Raw genomic sequence first — 14289 nt, 5'->3', positions numbered from 1 at the left:
TCCCTGTGGGAGACAAGTTTCGTCCACCTAGAGTTTTCGAAGAGTATGGCAACCTATGGTAAACACAAGTTGCCAAACGCCGCTCTACGTCTCCTTTTCTATGCGAAAATAGTTAATAATCTTAGCCATAACTTGCAAGCTGTTGTGACATCATCTTACGCTCCAACACTTCAGTTCTACACTTCATCTACGGTTGCCTGCCTGCCTCAGTGAACAGTTGTTCTACGGATGCGACAGATGGTGTGTCTCCGTCTGGGTAAGCAATGTATACACTCGCTTATAAAGTGTATGATTGTGATTGTGGCCAGGAAACACGGCTGCCTTGTCTAGGGATTAAAAATTACCCATATCCTCACCCCACACTTAACCCCTCCATTATGACATCGGACTGGCAATATGATAAATTGATTATTTTCTTTTTCATTTTGTTTCGTAAATGGGACAAGCATGATAAACTCATTTTTTTTTTATTGTTTCGTAATTGTTTAGGTGCGTTCCCTATTGCCTGTAGTGCAGAGGTGTAACATGGGCCACCCTGGGCCTTCAGACATGGGGGTCTGTTTGATGATAGACGGATTTTTGATATGTCTAGCCTCCCTCGACCCACACAGGGTGGATTGTCCTACCCGACACCACATGGTTGAGGCGAAACTGTAAGTTGTTTTCATATGTTTTTTTTAATTTTTCATAGTTTAACAGTTGTTTTGGTATGGTTACCACACAGGACAGAGTCAACTGTACTCAATAATCAACATTTTCACCACACCTATTCCCTATGTTCAGCAAAACAATTTCATTTTTTTCGTAGATAAACAAAACAGTTTTTAATTTCGTAGATGATTTCTATGTGGAATTTGTTCATTCCACGTCTGAATGTCTGTCCTTCACATACTCTAATACATCTGATAGAGCAAAGGTGGTCGGTATTTTCAGGTGCAGCCTACGTGTTCCATGTGAGCATGATGCCCCTGGTGTTGGGGTATATTAGTTCAGTCTTAATTAGCGATTTTCGAGAGCCGTTCGTGCATAGAGGCACTTGTTGTTCAAGGTGTTCCAAAAGATCTATACGAAAAAAGAAGATATAACGTAAGTTTAAGATATAATGTCTTATAGGAATGGTTGCTAAAAGAAATAGAAAAGAAATCTTTCTGTTATACATACGGAGATTATACCAGCTACCGGGAATTGACATCACCATCCACACCAGCTGCTGTGTGTGGGACCTGGTGTTGACAGCATCTTCCTCACCAGCTACCGTGTGTGGGACCTGGTGTTGACATCACCATCCACACCAGCTACCGTGTGTGGGACCTGGTGTTGACATCACCTTCTTCACCAGCTACCGTGTGTAGAACCTGGTGTTGACATCACCATCCACACCAGCTACTGTGAGTTGGACCTGGTGTTGACATCATCTTCCTCACCAGCTACCGTGTGTGGGACCTGGTGTTGACATCACCATCCACACCAGCTACCGTGTGTAGAACCTGGTGTTGACATCACCATCCACACCAGCTACCGTGTGTGGGACCTGGTGTTGACCTCACCATCCACACCAGCTAACGTGAGTGGGACCTGGTGTTGACCTCACCGTCCACACCAGCCATGATCCATCACAACAGGACAGGGGCGCATGACTGAAGACGTCCACCACTGGTGTAGCCCAAGCCTATCTAACCAGACAGCAGGAGAGCGTCACCTGACGAGGCCCTACGGTAATGGCACTGTTCATATCGACCAATCCACACGATAAGCTAAACACCTGACTTGCTTCATGAAACATCTTGGCATTGAAGATGATAAAACATTCGGTACAGACGACGATTTAGTACCTCTGGGGCCTCTTTAACAGACCAACAGAAGACCATCGTGGCCCAAAGACATTACTTACCAAGGAACGTAGATAACACGGGTCTCTTGTGTTGTGGTGGGTGATTTCCTCTGGTCAGATGAATAATCAAGCCTTCGTAAAGGACAGGTCTCCTGATGGGCAGCCATGCAATTAACATGGTAAGTAGAGGCCTGGTTGGGCCCCCGAGGATGAGCAGGTCTGCGAGACAGGGCGAGGTCAAGGGATGGGTAGGGGGTGAAGGGGGTGGTCATGAGCGAGCCGTCTGTGCATCACTAATGTGAGACAGGTGTGTCTGTGCCTCACCTGATGTAGAGGAAGGGGAGAAGAAGCCGCCTTCTTCTCTCTGCCGAGATCGTCTGTACAAACGCGTACTTCGAACTCCGTCGTGTATATATATTATTTTTTTTATTATACTTTGTCGCTGTCTCCCGCGTTTGCGAAAGCGCAAGGAAACAGACGAAAGAAATGGCCCAACCCACCCCTATACACATGTATATACATACGTCCACACACGCAAAATATACATACCTACACAGCTTTCCATGGTTTACCCCAGACGCTTCACATGCCTTGATTCAATCCACTGACAGCACGTCAACCCCGGTATACCACATCGCTCCAATTCACTCTATTCCTTGCCCTCCTTTCACCCTCCTGCATGTTCAGGCCCCGATCACACAAAATCTTTTTCACTCCATCTTTCCACCTCCAATTTGGTCTCCCTCTTCTCCTTGTTCCCTCCACCTCCGACACATATATCCTCTTGGTCAATCTTTCCTCACTCATCCTCTCCATGTGCCCAAACCACTTCAAAACACCCTCTTCTGCTCTCTCAACCACGCTCTTTTTATTTCCACACATCTCTCTCACCCTTACGTTACTCACTCGATCAAACCACCTCACACCACACATTGTCCTCAAACATCTCATTTCCAGCACATCCATCCTCCTGCGCACAACTCTATCCATAGCCCACGCCTCGCAACCATACAACATTGTTGGAACCACTATTCCTTCAAACATACCCATTTTTGCTTTCCGAGATAATGTTCTCGACTTCCACACATCCTTCAAGGCCCCCAGGATTTTCGCCCCCTCCCCCACCCTATGATCCACTTCCGCTTCCATGGTTCCATCCGCTGCCAGATCCACTCCCAGATATCTAAAACACTTCACTTCCTCCAGTTTTTCTCCATTCAAACTCACCTCCCAATTGACTTGACCCTCAACCCTACTGTACCTAATAACCTTGCTCTTATTCACTTTTACTCTTAACTTTCTTCTTCCACACACTTTACCAAACTCAGTCACCAGCTTCTGCAGTTTCTCACATGAATCAGCCACCAGCGCTGTATCATCAGCGAACAACAACTGACTCACTTCCCAAGCTCTCTCATCCCCAACAGACTTCATACTTGCCCCTCTTTCCAAAACTCTTGCATTTACCTCCCTAACAACCCCATCCATAAACAAATTAAACAACCATGGAGACATCACACACCCCTGCCGCAAACCTACATTCACTGAGAACCAATCACTTTCCTCTCTTCCTACACGTACACATGCCTTACATCCTCGATAAAAACTTTTCACTGCTTCTAACAACTTTCCTCCCACACCATATATTCTTAATACCTTCCACAGAGCATCTCTATCAACTCTATCATATGCCTTCTCCAGATCCATAAATGCTACATACAAATCCATTTGCTTTTCTAAGTATTTCTCACATACATTCTGCAAAGCAAACACCTGATCCACACATCCTCTACCACTTCTGAAACCACACTGCTCTTCCCCAATCTGATGCTCTGTACATGCCTTCACCCTCTCAATCAATACCCTCCCATATTATATATATATATATATATATATATATATATATATATATATATATATATATATATATATATATATATATATATATATATATATATATATATATATATATATATATATATATATATATATATATATTGGAAAGGATCACAATTTTGCGAGTGATCAATATATTCCTATGAGTCCACAGGGAAAATGAAGCACGATAAGTTCATAAGTGCACTTTCGTGTAATAATCACATCATCAGGGGAGACACAAGAGAGAAATATAAGTCAGTAGATATACATCTAAGAGACGAAGCTAGGACGCCATTTGGTAAACATGCGATTGTCCAAGACATACAATGAGCGTTCATAAACTTATCAGTTTACAAATTCTATCAACAAGAAAGTTATCTAGTTTGTATAGACCATCACTAATATTAAGATTACAATTCTTTGTGTATCTAATCATAGAAGATTCAATGATATTTCTCGTGGTAATAGAGTTAGAGTTAATAACTGAGATGTCATTACTCCAGTCAATACAATGGTCATAGTTTTTAACATGATCAAACAAGGCATTTGATTCTTGTCCCGTTCTTATACTATATTTATGTTGTCTAGGTCTAACAGAAAGATCCTTACCAGTCTGCCCAACATAAGATTTATCACAATTTCCACATGGCACTTTATAGATGCATCCAAGAGAATTTTGTGGTGAAATCCTGATTAACATATTCTTTATAGTATCATTGTTGCTGAAGGCAACATTTACATCAAAGGATATAAGTAACATGGGAAGTAAAGTAAAATCATTATCAAAAGGGAGAACTAAAAGATTCTTGGTGTCAATGGGAGGTTTTTGATTTTAGACAAAAGTAACTATCTATCTAAAATGAACGATCTTTCAAATGGTGACACAACATATTCTAAACTCATTAGAAATCCCTTAAAAGCACTTAATTCCCATTTCAATAAAGAAATGAAGTTGTTGTTGAAAGGTAATGGTTCTCTTATCAAAAGTTTGTCATCTTTGTCCTCTTCATTGCCATATATGTATGGACTTATCAAAACACATAAACAGAATTTTCCAGCAAGACCTGTAGTGAGTTCAGTAGGCTCCATCACATTTAAATTGTCAAAATGGTTAGTTTCTTTATTAAGCCCTTTAGTGGGTAAGGTATCAAATTCTAATATCATGAATAATGTAGATTTAGTCAACAAGCTAAACAATATCAATGTTAATTTTGATTTCAAAGTAGTTAGCTTTGATGTTTCCTCACTTTTTACTAAATTCCAGTTGATGACCTTTTAGAATATCTATTTGATGTCTTGGATGATATTCATTTACCTGTTTCAAAGTCTGCTTTCATTGAACTGATAAAATTGTGTATAAAAGACTGTGTATTTCAGTTCAGTGGAGATTATTATGCTCAAAAAATTTGGTATGGCAATGGGTAACCCACTTTCACCCGTGCTAAGTAATCTTTATATGGGATTTTTTGAAACAAAATTACTAAAGGATATCTTACTTTCTAATGCAATTTGGTTTAGGTATGTAGATGATGTTCTTTGTGTTTGGCCAACAAAATGAAAGTTTACAAATATTTCTCCCCTTACTTAACAATTTAGTACCTTCCATCAAATTTACTGTAGAAAATGAAAATAATGGTATGTTACCATTTTTAGATTGCATCATCCATAGAAAAGGAAACAAGTTTAAGTTTAGCATATACAGAAAACCCACCAATGTACGCTCATATATCCATTATTACTCATCTCAACATAACAGAGTTAGATTATCATCATTTCAATCTATGTTCCTTAGGGCATTACGTATTTGCAGTCCAGAGTTTATTGATGATGAGTTTGAGAAGATATATTCTATTGGATCTAAGTTAAAGTACCCTAGATCTTTCATTGATAAATCCCTTAAGTTAGCAAAGAAATCATTTTATAGAGTTGAGCCCAAACTTCCCGTTGACACCAAGAATCTCTTAGTTCTCCCTTTTTAATAATACTTTTACTTTACTGCCCATGTTGCTTAAATCCTTTAATGTAAATGTTGCCTTCAGCAACAATGATACTATAAAGAATATCTTAACCAGGATTTCACCAGAAAATTCTCTTGGATGCATCTTTAAAATGCCATGTCGAAATTATGATAAATTTTATGTTGGGCAGACTGGTAAGGATCTTTGTTAGACTTAAGCAACATAAATATAGTATAAGAACGGGACAAAAATCAAATGCCTTGTTTAATCATGTTAAAAACTATGATCATTGTATTGACTGGAGTAATGACATCTCAGTTATTAACTAACTTTATTACCACGAGAAATATCATTGAATCTTCTATAATTGAATACACAAAGAATTATAATCTTAAAGTTAGTGATGGTCTATACAAATTAGATAACTTTGTTGTTGATAAATTTTGTAAACTGATAAGTTTATGAACGCTCATTGTAAGTCTTGGACAATCGCATGTTTACCAAATGGTGTCCTAGCTTCGTCTCTTAGATGTATATCAACTGACTTATATTTCTCTCTTGTGTCTTCCCTGATGATGTGATTATTACAGGAAAGTGCACTTGGGAACTTATCGTGTTTCAATTTCCCCGTGGACTCATAGGAATATATATATATATATATATATATATATATATATATATATATATATATATATATATATATATATATATATATATATATATATATATATATATATTTATATTTATATACACACACCCATTTCTCTTCGTAAACAAGACAGTGATAAAAAACAGTCTTGTTCGTTAGTTCGTCCCTGTGACCTGAAGGTTAATACATCTAGTCCCTCTGCATAGTTATCATGCCCCATGACTCTGGCCCTTCGATACCCCAGCGGGAACAACCCACCGTAACCCGTAGAGGCAACGGTGCTCCATCCATAACAATCAAGTCGAGGGAGAGATAATTACAGGTTCAGTAGTGGCAGGTAATGCATCTGCTGATGGGGTATCCGAGGAACACATCCATAATGGGGGATGTTCAGTCTAATTCATCACTCGTCCAAGTAACTATTATCATCCAAATAGGAACATGGGGGGTTTACGTGTCCACAAATCATCTCTCATAAGCTGTAATAAATACGTCATATATATCTACGATGGGAATTGCTAGGTCTCTGCTCGTCTCCTGCGTTACAAGGTAACTGATTTCTTAAGATTTATGCTCATTTGCCCAAGGTGGATAATCGTCCAACGCATATCATGGCACTCAGCTCCTCTTAAAGCACTCGCCTCTCTTCCTTACTCCTCTCGTTACCAGGCATTTAGCACTAGCGATCACCCACCTTTCGTGACGCACTTTCATTATCACCCACATTAGTCTGTGACTCACCTCCTTACACTCCTTCACACACTCCCACAACTCTTCCTTTAGCAGACGTGCAACTCCTTCGCCATCGTTCTTAAACTCATCCCTAGGTTTCACTTCTTTTACATTTCCAAATCATTCTTCCCCCTTCCCCTTAATATTTGCTTCACACTGAGCCAGAACATCCAATATCCTTTCCCCGAACGTACTTACCTATCTCTCTCTCCTTCTCAACTCAGTTACATCCACACATTTTCAGACACCTTAGCCCAAGCCTTCGAGGAGAATGAGCACTCCTCGCTTTGCTCCATCTGTGGTTCCGTCTTTTAGAAATCGACGTACAAGAGGAGGGTTCCCGGTCCCCAGCTTCCGCCCCACTTAGTCGCGTTCTGCAACACAGAAGGAAGACGTCTGTTCCTGGCGCTGCCTCGCTGGGGGCGGGGGGGAGGATGCTAATTCGTGTGAGGCGGGGTGGGGACGGGAATGGATGAAGGCAGCAAGTATGGATATGTACGTGTGTACATATGCATATGTCAGTGTATGTATATGCATACATACGTTGAAAAGTATATGTATGTATATGTGCGTGTGCGGGCGTTTATGTATATATATGTGTATGTGGGTGGGTTGGGCCAGTCCTTGTTAGTTTCCTTGCGCTACCTCGCTATCGCGGAAGACGGCGATTAAGTATAATAATAGAGAGAAATATATATATATATATATATATATATATATATATATATATATATATATATATATTCTTCTTTTTTCTTTCAAACTATTCGCCATTTCCCGCGTTAGCGAGGTAGCGTTAAGAACAGAGAACTGGGCCTTTGAGGGAATATCCTCACCTGGCCCCCTTCTCTGTTCCTTCTTTTGGAAAATTATAAAAAAATAATGAGAGGGGAGGATTTCCAGCCCCCCCGCTCCCTCCCCTTTTAGTCGCCTTCTACGACACGTAGGGAATACGTGGGAAGTATTCTTTCTCCCCTATCCCCAGGGATAATATATATATGTATATATATATATATATATATATATATATATATATATATATATATATATATATATATATATATATATATAGTGGAAGTAGTAACAGATCTGGTGGGGTGGGGTTGCCTGGAGGCCGAGCTACTGTTGCTGGTCGCAGGAGCAGACGGTGTAAGGAGGAGGTCCTGCTCCACCCACTGTATCCCTCGTGAACACATGGTGGCTAGAACCTGGCGATGAGGCCCTTCTATCACACCCCTCGACCACCGACACTCCCACAGTCTCCTCCACGACCACGCGCACTGATTCAGTTACCGGGATTGACTTGTAAACTGACAAAATGAAATCAGATACGAGACGTACGGGACAGTATGAGCTCCCCACGCACACTGTCTGAGTAGGAGGGGCGGGCGTGTGCGTGTGTGCGCGCTCACCATCACCAACACCTATAAATGCTGTGACTTAACATCGCATCGGATTAGGAGACGATGATGAGGACGGGGGAGAGAGAGAGAGAGAGAGAGAGAGAGAGAGAGAGAGAGAGAGAGAGAGAGAGAGAAGGAGGGAGGGAGAGAGAGAGAGAGAAATAGATAGATAGATAGATAGAGAGAGAGAGAGAGAGAGAGTCGGTCCCTGTATAGCTGCTAGTGAGAGAGAGAGAGAGAGAGAGAGAGAGAGAGAGAGAGAGAGAGAGAGAGAGAGAGAGAGAGAGAGAGAGAGAGAGAGGGTCGGTCCCTGTATAGCTGCTAGTGAGAGAGAGAGAGAGAGAGAGAGAGAGAGAGAGAGAGAGAGAGAGAGAGAGAGAGAGAGAGAGAGAGCTGCAGGGAGGAGGTACCGGCTCGAGGAACCTCGGTCGATCCATTGTTTCTTCCCGCCCATTTCATCGGCGACCTACCGGGCTGGTCTCGCGTCTCCTGGTAAGCCAGACTGATGCTTCATAATCCATAAGATCAGCAGACACTTGATTCCAGCTGACAAGTGATCGCGTTCGTCTAGAGCAGACTGTGAAACTTTTACGATCTAATCCCATCTTTTCCTCACCACCCTGACTGGCTACAGCATGCCTCCATATGCGCGCTACGAACGGTAAATCTCGCGCATTATTAAGAGTAATTCTTTTATCTTTTTCTTTTCTTTTCTAAAACAATTTGCCACAGGAGAGATGTGCGTTCGTAGATAGAACAGCTGAGCTTTGGATTTCCATACCCCGCTCTTGGGGATACGGGAGAAAGAATACTTCCCACGTATTCCCTGCGTGTCGTAGAAGGCGACTAAAAGGGGAGGGAGCAGGGGCTGGAAATCCTCCCCTCTCGTTTTTTTTTTTAATTTTCCAAAAGAAGGAACAGAGAAGGGGGCCAGGTGAGGATATTCCCTCAAAGGCCCAGTCCTTTGTTCTTAACGCTACCTCGCTAATGCGGGAAATGGCGATTGGTACACCGGGAGTGGAAAAGTCATCTTTATCGAAGGTGTATCATTGTGAGTACAGTCTCGTCCAAGGACTTCTTAATCCAAAGGAGTCTGCATATCCCTGCAACTGGAAGTAGTGCAGCCTTGGTCTACAGCAACCTTTACGAAGGCCCTGGCCAACACCAGGACTACTTGAGAAAGACCTGACACCATCAGGCACTAAGACTGAGTATAAGGAAGGATAGTTGAAGCACCTGACACCATCAGGAACCAAGACTGAGTATAAGGAAGGACAGAAAGCCACTGACACCGTCAGGAACCAAGATTGAGTATAAGGAAGGATAGAGAAAACACCTGACACCATCAGGAACCAAGACTGAGTATAAGGAAGGATAGATGAAACACCTGACACTGTCAGGAACCAAGACTGAGTATAAGGAAGGACAGAAAGCCACTGACACCACCAGGAACCAAGACTTCACAGAAATTGGTCTTGGAGTAGAAATTTTTTCATTAAGAAAAAATTTAATTTTGTGATGAACCTAATCCGTCGCCCCATATTGTTTATGAGATACAAACACACATTTCTATTAGCGTATCTAACATCTGTGATAAACTTGACTGAGGGCATATATATTATCATATCCATATATTTCTATATCCAGTTTTTAAGTGATTTCATTTTCGTAACATATGGTCAATCAGCTTATCCAAGCACATGATTATAGCCATTCTTACCACCCGGCCAGACAGGTACCAAAAAATAAGCACACAACACCTGGGTTGAGCTGGAAGTTCTACCATCTCCCCAGACTTTCTTCTCTTCTCATCAACTTATTCTTGCCTTCCTCACTCACACAATCCCTTCAGTAAATTCCTCTCAAAGGACCTCAAACCCACCCCTCAAGTCCCTTCCTTCCTTCCAGTCGACAAGCAAAAGAGCAAATGTTTTCGAAGCTTTTATTCCAGCCACCATAACCTGGACCTGTTTCTGAAGCTGAGGATCAGAATGCTAGACAAGGTTGCTATTACCTCAGAGGTTAGGCAAACAAGACGTGTACAACAGACCCTTCTCTTCGTAATATTAAGCCATCGAGTGCCTAAGCAGCCACCTGACTGTGGCATTACCTTGTCAAGGGCGTGAAATCAACGAGGTAAAAAAAAGAAAAGAACAGAGTATGTAATGAAATTGTCCCTTAGCCAATCTCAAACTGATTTCGGAATATTTGTGTACTCTCCATAGCCCAGTGTAACAACAGACTTCTTGAGGTGAATGCAAAACAACAGAAAAATACTTTTAATGTTTTACGCCAGCGTTGTCTGTATACATAAATACATCTGCTACATACCGTATATAGATAAACAGAGATACATCGGTAATACTAAAGATGAGGACAGAGAATAACTGATTTCATCATCGCACTGAGACCCGGATGTTCGGATAAATACGTCCCAGCTACAGCTCAGCCTCTTGCGATCCGGGATGCTCAGACCAACGCATGCCAATCCATGCACAAAAGCATTCCAGACTTCCCCCCCCCCCCCCCCCCCTTCAAGTGAGAGACAACCATCTGGTTGGGTTAGTACAGCTGCTGTGGGCCTCCAGATGTATGGTGTTCATGAGGTGTACCAAATGAGACTGTAGCTCTGTCATGAAGCAGAGGCGGGAGTAAATATTGGCCAGGGTCTGTTTACTGGACTCCACCGGCCTGTGGTGGCAACTACGAGTGATGATAAGTCACCTTCGGCGGGGTGGTGTTATCGGCAACTGACGCAGAGGAAGACGTTCTGTAGCTGCACTACCTTGCAGGATGTGGAGTCAAACCCCCCCATTCGTGACATCACGGTACCCTCCTCGTTGCTCAGAATCGACACACCACTGGGGATTGTGGCAGTACTGTGGCTGCAACACACACACACACACACAATGACGGTCCCCCATTCTAGAATGGGGGAACAGGATCAATGGCTGGATATCCTCCACTCCAAGCTGAACCGTCTGCTATTCTCATTACTCCAAAAACTTGAGCAATGTCTTCAAGGAAGATGGTACGATCGTGCGAGACGCTCTTTCATCACTCGCTGCACTAAACTCCCTTCATTACGATGAGACAATTATACCCATGTTAGGTACTCATGGATGGATGTCTGCCCCTCCCGTTGATACTCAGCGAACCACATCTCTATTTTGCCGACATTTTGATACATTATGTACCTCTCTGTTGTACAGTTAATGATGTTCCTAGAAAATTCTAATGCTTTTATACCCCATACACTTAAAAATAATCTTAACCATGTCCATTTTAAACAGTTTACTAATCATACCTACGTGGCAATATCATCCAACCATTGTTACTCAAGGTTTTGTAGACTTTATTTAATGTGTAACTTGTTGAATAATTCACTCCACTGTGGTCCAGCCCTTATACAAGGGCCAATTATCATGTACCGTGTCACTCAGTCACAATAAATCCACAGCACTTGAGCGACGAGTCAATCCTCTAACGCTTAGCTCCACCCTCGGCTCACAGCACACGACTCGCACAACACTTGATGCTTCCCAGATGCAAGAGGCAGCAGGCCATGAGGTTCAACCACTCTATAAGTCACATAATTCCTAGAAAGAATGAACTCCAGTAAAGTGATTTGTACGGTTTAACATATAGGTATATCTTAGGTTCATCTTTCGTCTTTGCTTTTTGATATACAGAATCACACTATAGCGTCTTTTTTTTTCATGTTAGCTTAGACGGGACGGGTAACTGAGGCCCTATTCAAGATCATCCTAATAACGATATATGTATATCTTTCTTTTCAAACTATTCACCATTTCCCGCGTTAGCAAGGTAGCGTTAAGAACAGAGGACTGGGCCTTTGAGGGAATATCCTCACCTGGCCCCCTTCTCTGTTCCTTCTTTTGGAAAATTAAAAAGAAGAAAGAGAGAGGGGAGGATTTCCAGCCCCCCGTTCCCAATATATATGTATATATATATATATATATATATATATATATATATATATATATATATATATATATATATATATATATATATATATATATATATATATATTCTTTTCTTTCTATCATACTATTTGCCATTTCCCGCGATAGCGAGGTAGCGTTAAGAACAGAGGACTGGGTCTTTGAGGGAATATCCTCACCTGGCCCTCTTCTCTGTTCCTTCTTTTGGAAAAAAAAAAAAAAATATATAAATATAAATATATATATATATATATATATATATATATATATATATATATATATATATATATATTAATATATATATATATATATATATATATATATATATATATATATATATACCCTAGCCTGAGCCAGGGACGCATTTTATCGATCAACCCTTAAGAGTGGATAAACAGCTGGGTTCACTGTGGACCGACTGCCGTTACCAGGATTCGAACCTTTGCTCTCAACCCTGGGCGGGAGGCCCGTGAATGCATCACGGTCAAGAAACGCTAACCGCTACACCCACAGGTGTCCATTTAATGTAATCAATGCATTTTGGGGACATTCTAAACCATACATTCATTACAAAACCACTAGAAATGAATGGCCGATATTGTAGCTATGTGTAGAGAGGATGTTTCCTCTCTCTCCTCGAGTGTCCCCTGCAGGACTGTGTGAGGGGGAGAGGGTGACCAGTTCTCTGGGACGACCCATGGCGGAAGATGGGAAGGAGTTGAGGTGAGGAGGAGGGTGGTCTACCCTGGCCAGAGTTAGGTGGGTGCAGATTGCCTGGAGACCCTCCCTCCTTCCCTCCGGTGTGCCACACCCAGATCAACCACGTTAAAGCCCTTGTGTCCGCCGTGCGCTAAGACCGAAGTCCTAAGACTCTCTCTCTCTCTCTCTCTCTCTCTCTCTCTCTCTCTCTCTCTCTCTCTCTCTCTCTCTCTCTCTCTCTCTCTCTCTCTCCTCATTCCTAGCCCTCTGCCGCCCTCCCCTCTCACTCCCTCTAGTGAGTAATGATGAAGAGTCCATTTACACGCTAATTTATCACGACTAATTGCTGTACTCTGAGACACCACACGACCACCTTGGTAATTATCTTGTTTCGCCCGCCCTTCCTTCACTCTCAACGAAGCCTCTTACGGAGGCTCCAGCGGGCGTATAAGGACAAGAGCCGTCGTTCCCTTCCCTCTCCTCCCTCCTCTTCCCTCCCTCGCCGTACGGACACAGTCCCCCCGATCAGCCTATACACGGGAAGGGCGGCGTCGGGCCTCAGAGAGGGCGTTACTTTTCGTCCCAACCTACATCATCCTGGGAGCAATATCTTCCCTGCCTTGCGTGGGCCAGACACACACACACACACACACACACACACACACACACAGAAATGTCGGTAAATTCACAGAAACACATCACAATAAAACAGGAGGCGAGGGGGTCCGGGGGCACGAGTGCAAGGCTCCTCCACATGGGCACAAACAAGTAAGACCACACAGCCATACAGACGCCTTCACACGTCATGTGTGTTGAACATGGTGATGAAGCAGATTTTCCTCTCATCATCTCCACTTCTGTATCCTTAGTAACAGTATGAGACGAAATTAATGAGTAATATATATATATATATATATATATATATATATATATATATATATATATATATATATATATATATATTTCTTAGTGTACTTTCCTCAGCTTTTTGGCCATTATCTATTGACATTTGCTCTTGTCTGTTCGAGTATTATGTGTGTGTGTGTGTGTGTGTGTGTGTGTGTGTGTGTGTGTGTGTGTGTGTGTGTGTGTGTGTAAGCGCACGCGAGAAGACTAAGAAGAATCTTTGGATTTGACACTGAACACACACACAAACATTCCTAAGAGTCCACGG

Source organism: Panulirus ornatus, chromosome 10 (assembly GCF_036320965.1).
Source record: "Panulirus ornatus isolate Po-2019 chromosome 10, ASM3632096v1, whole genome shotgun sequence".
NCBI classification, from domain to species: Eukaryota; Metazoa; Arthropoda; class Malacostraca; order Decapoda; family Palinuridae; genus Panulirus; species Panulirus ornatus.
Note: the sequence above shows the minus strand (reverse complement) of the source record.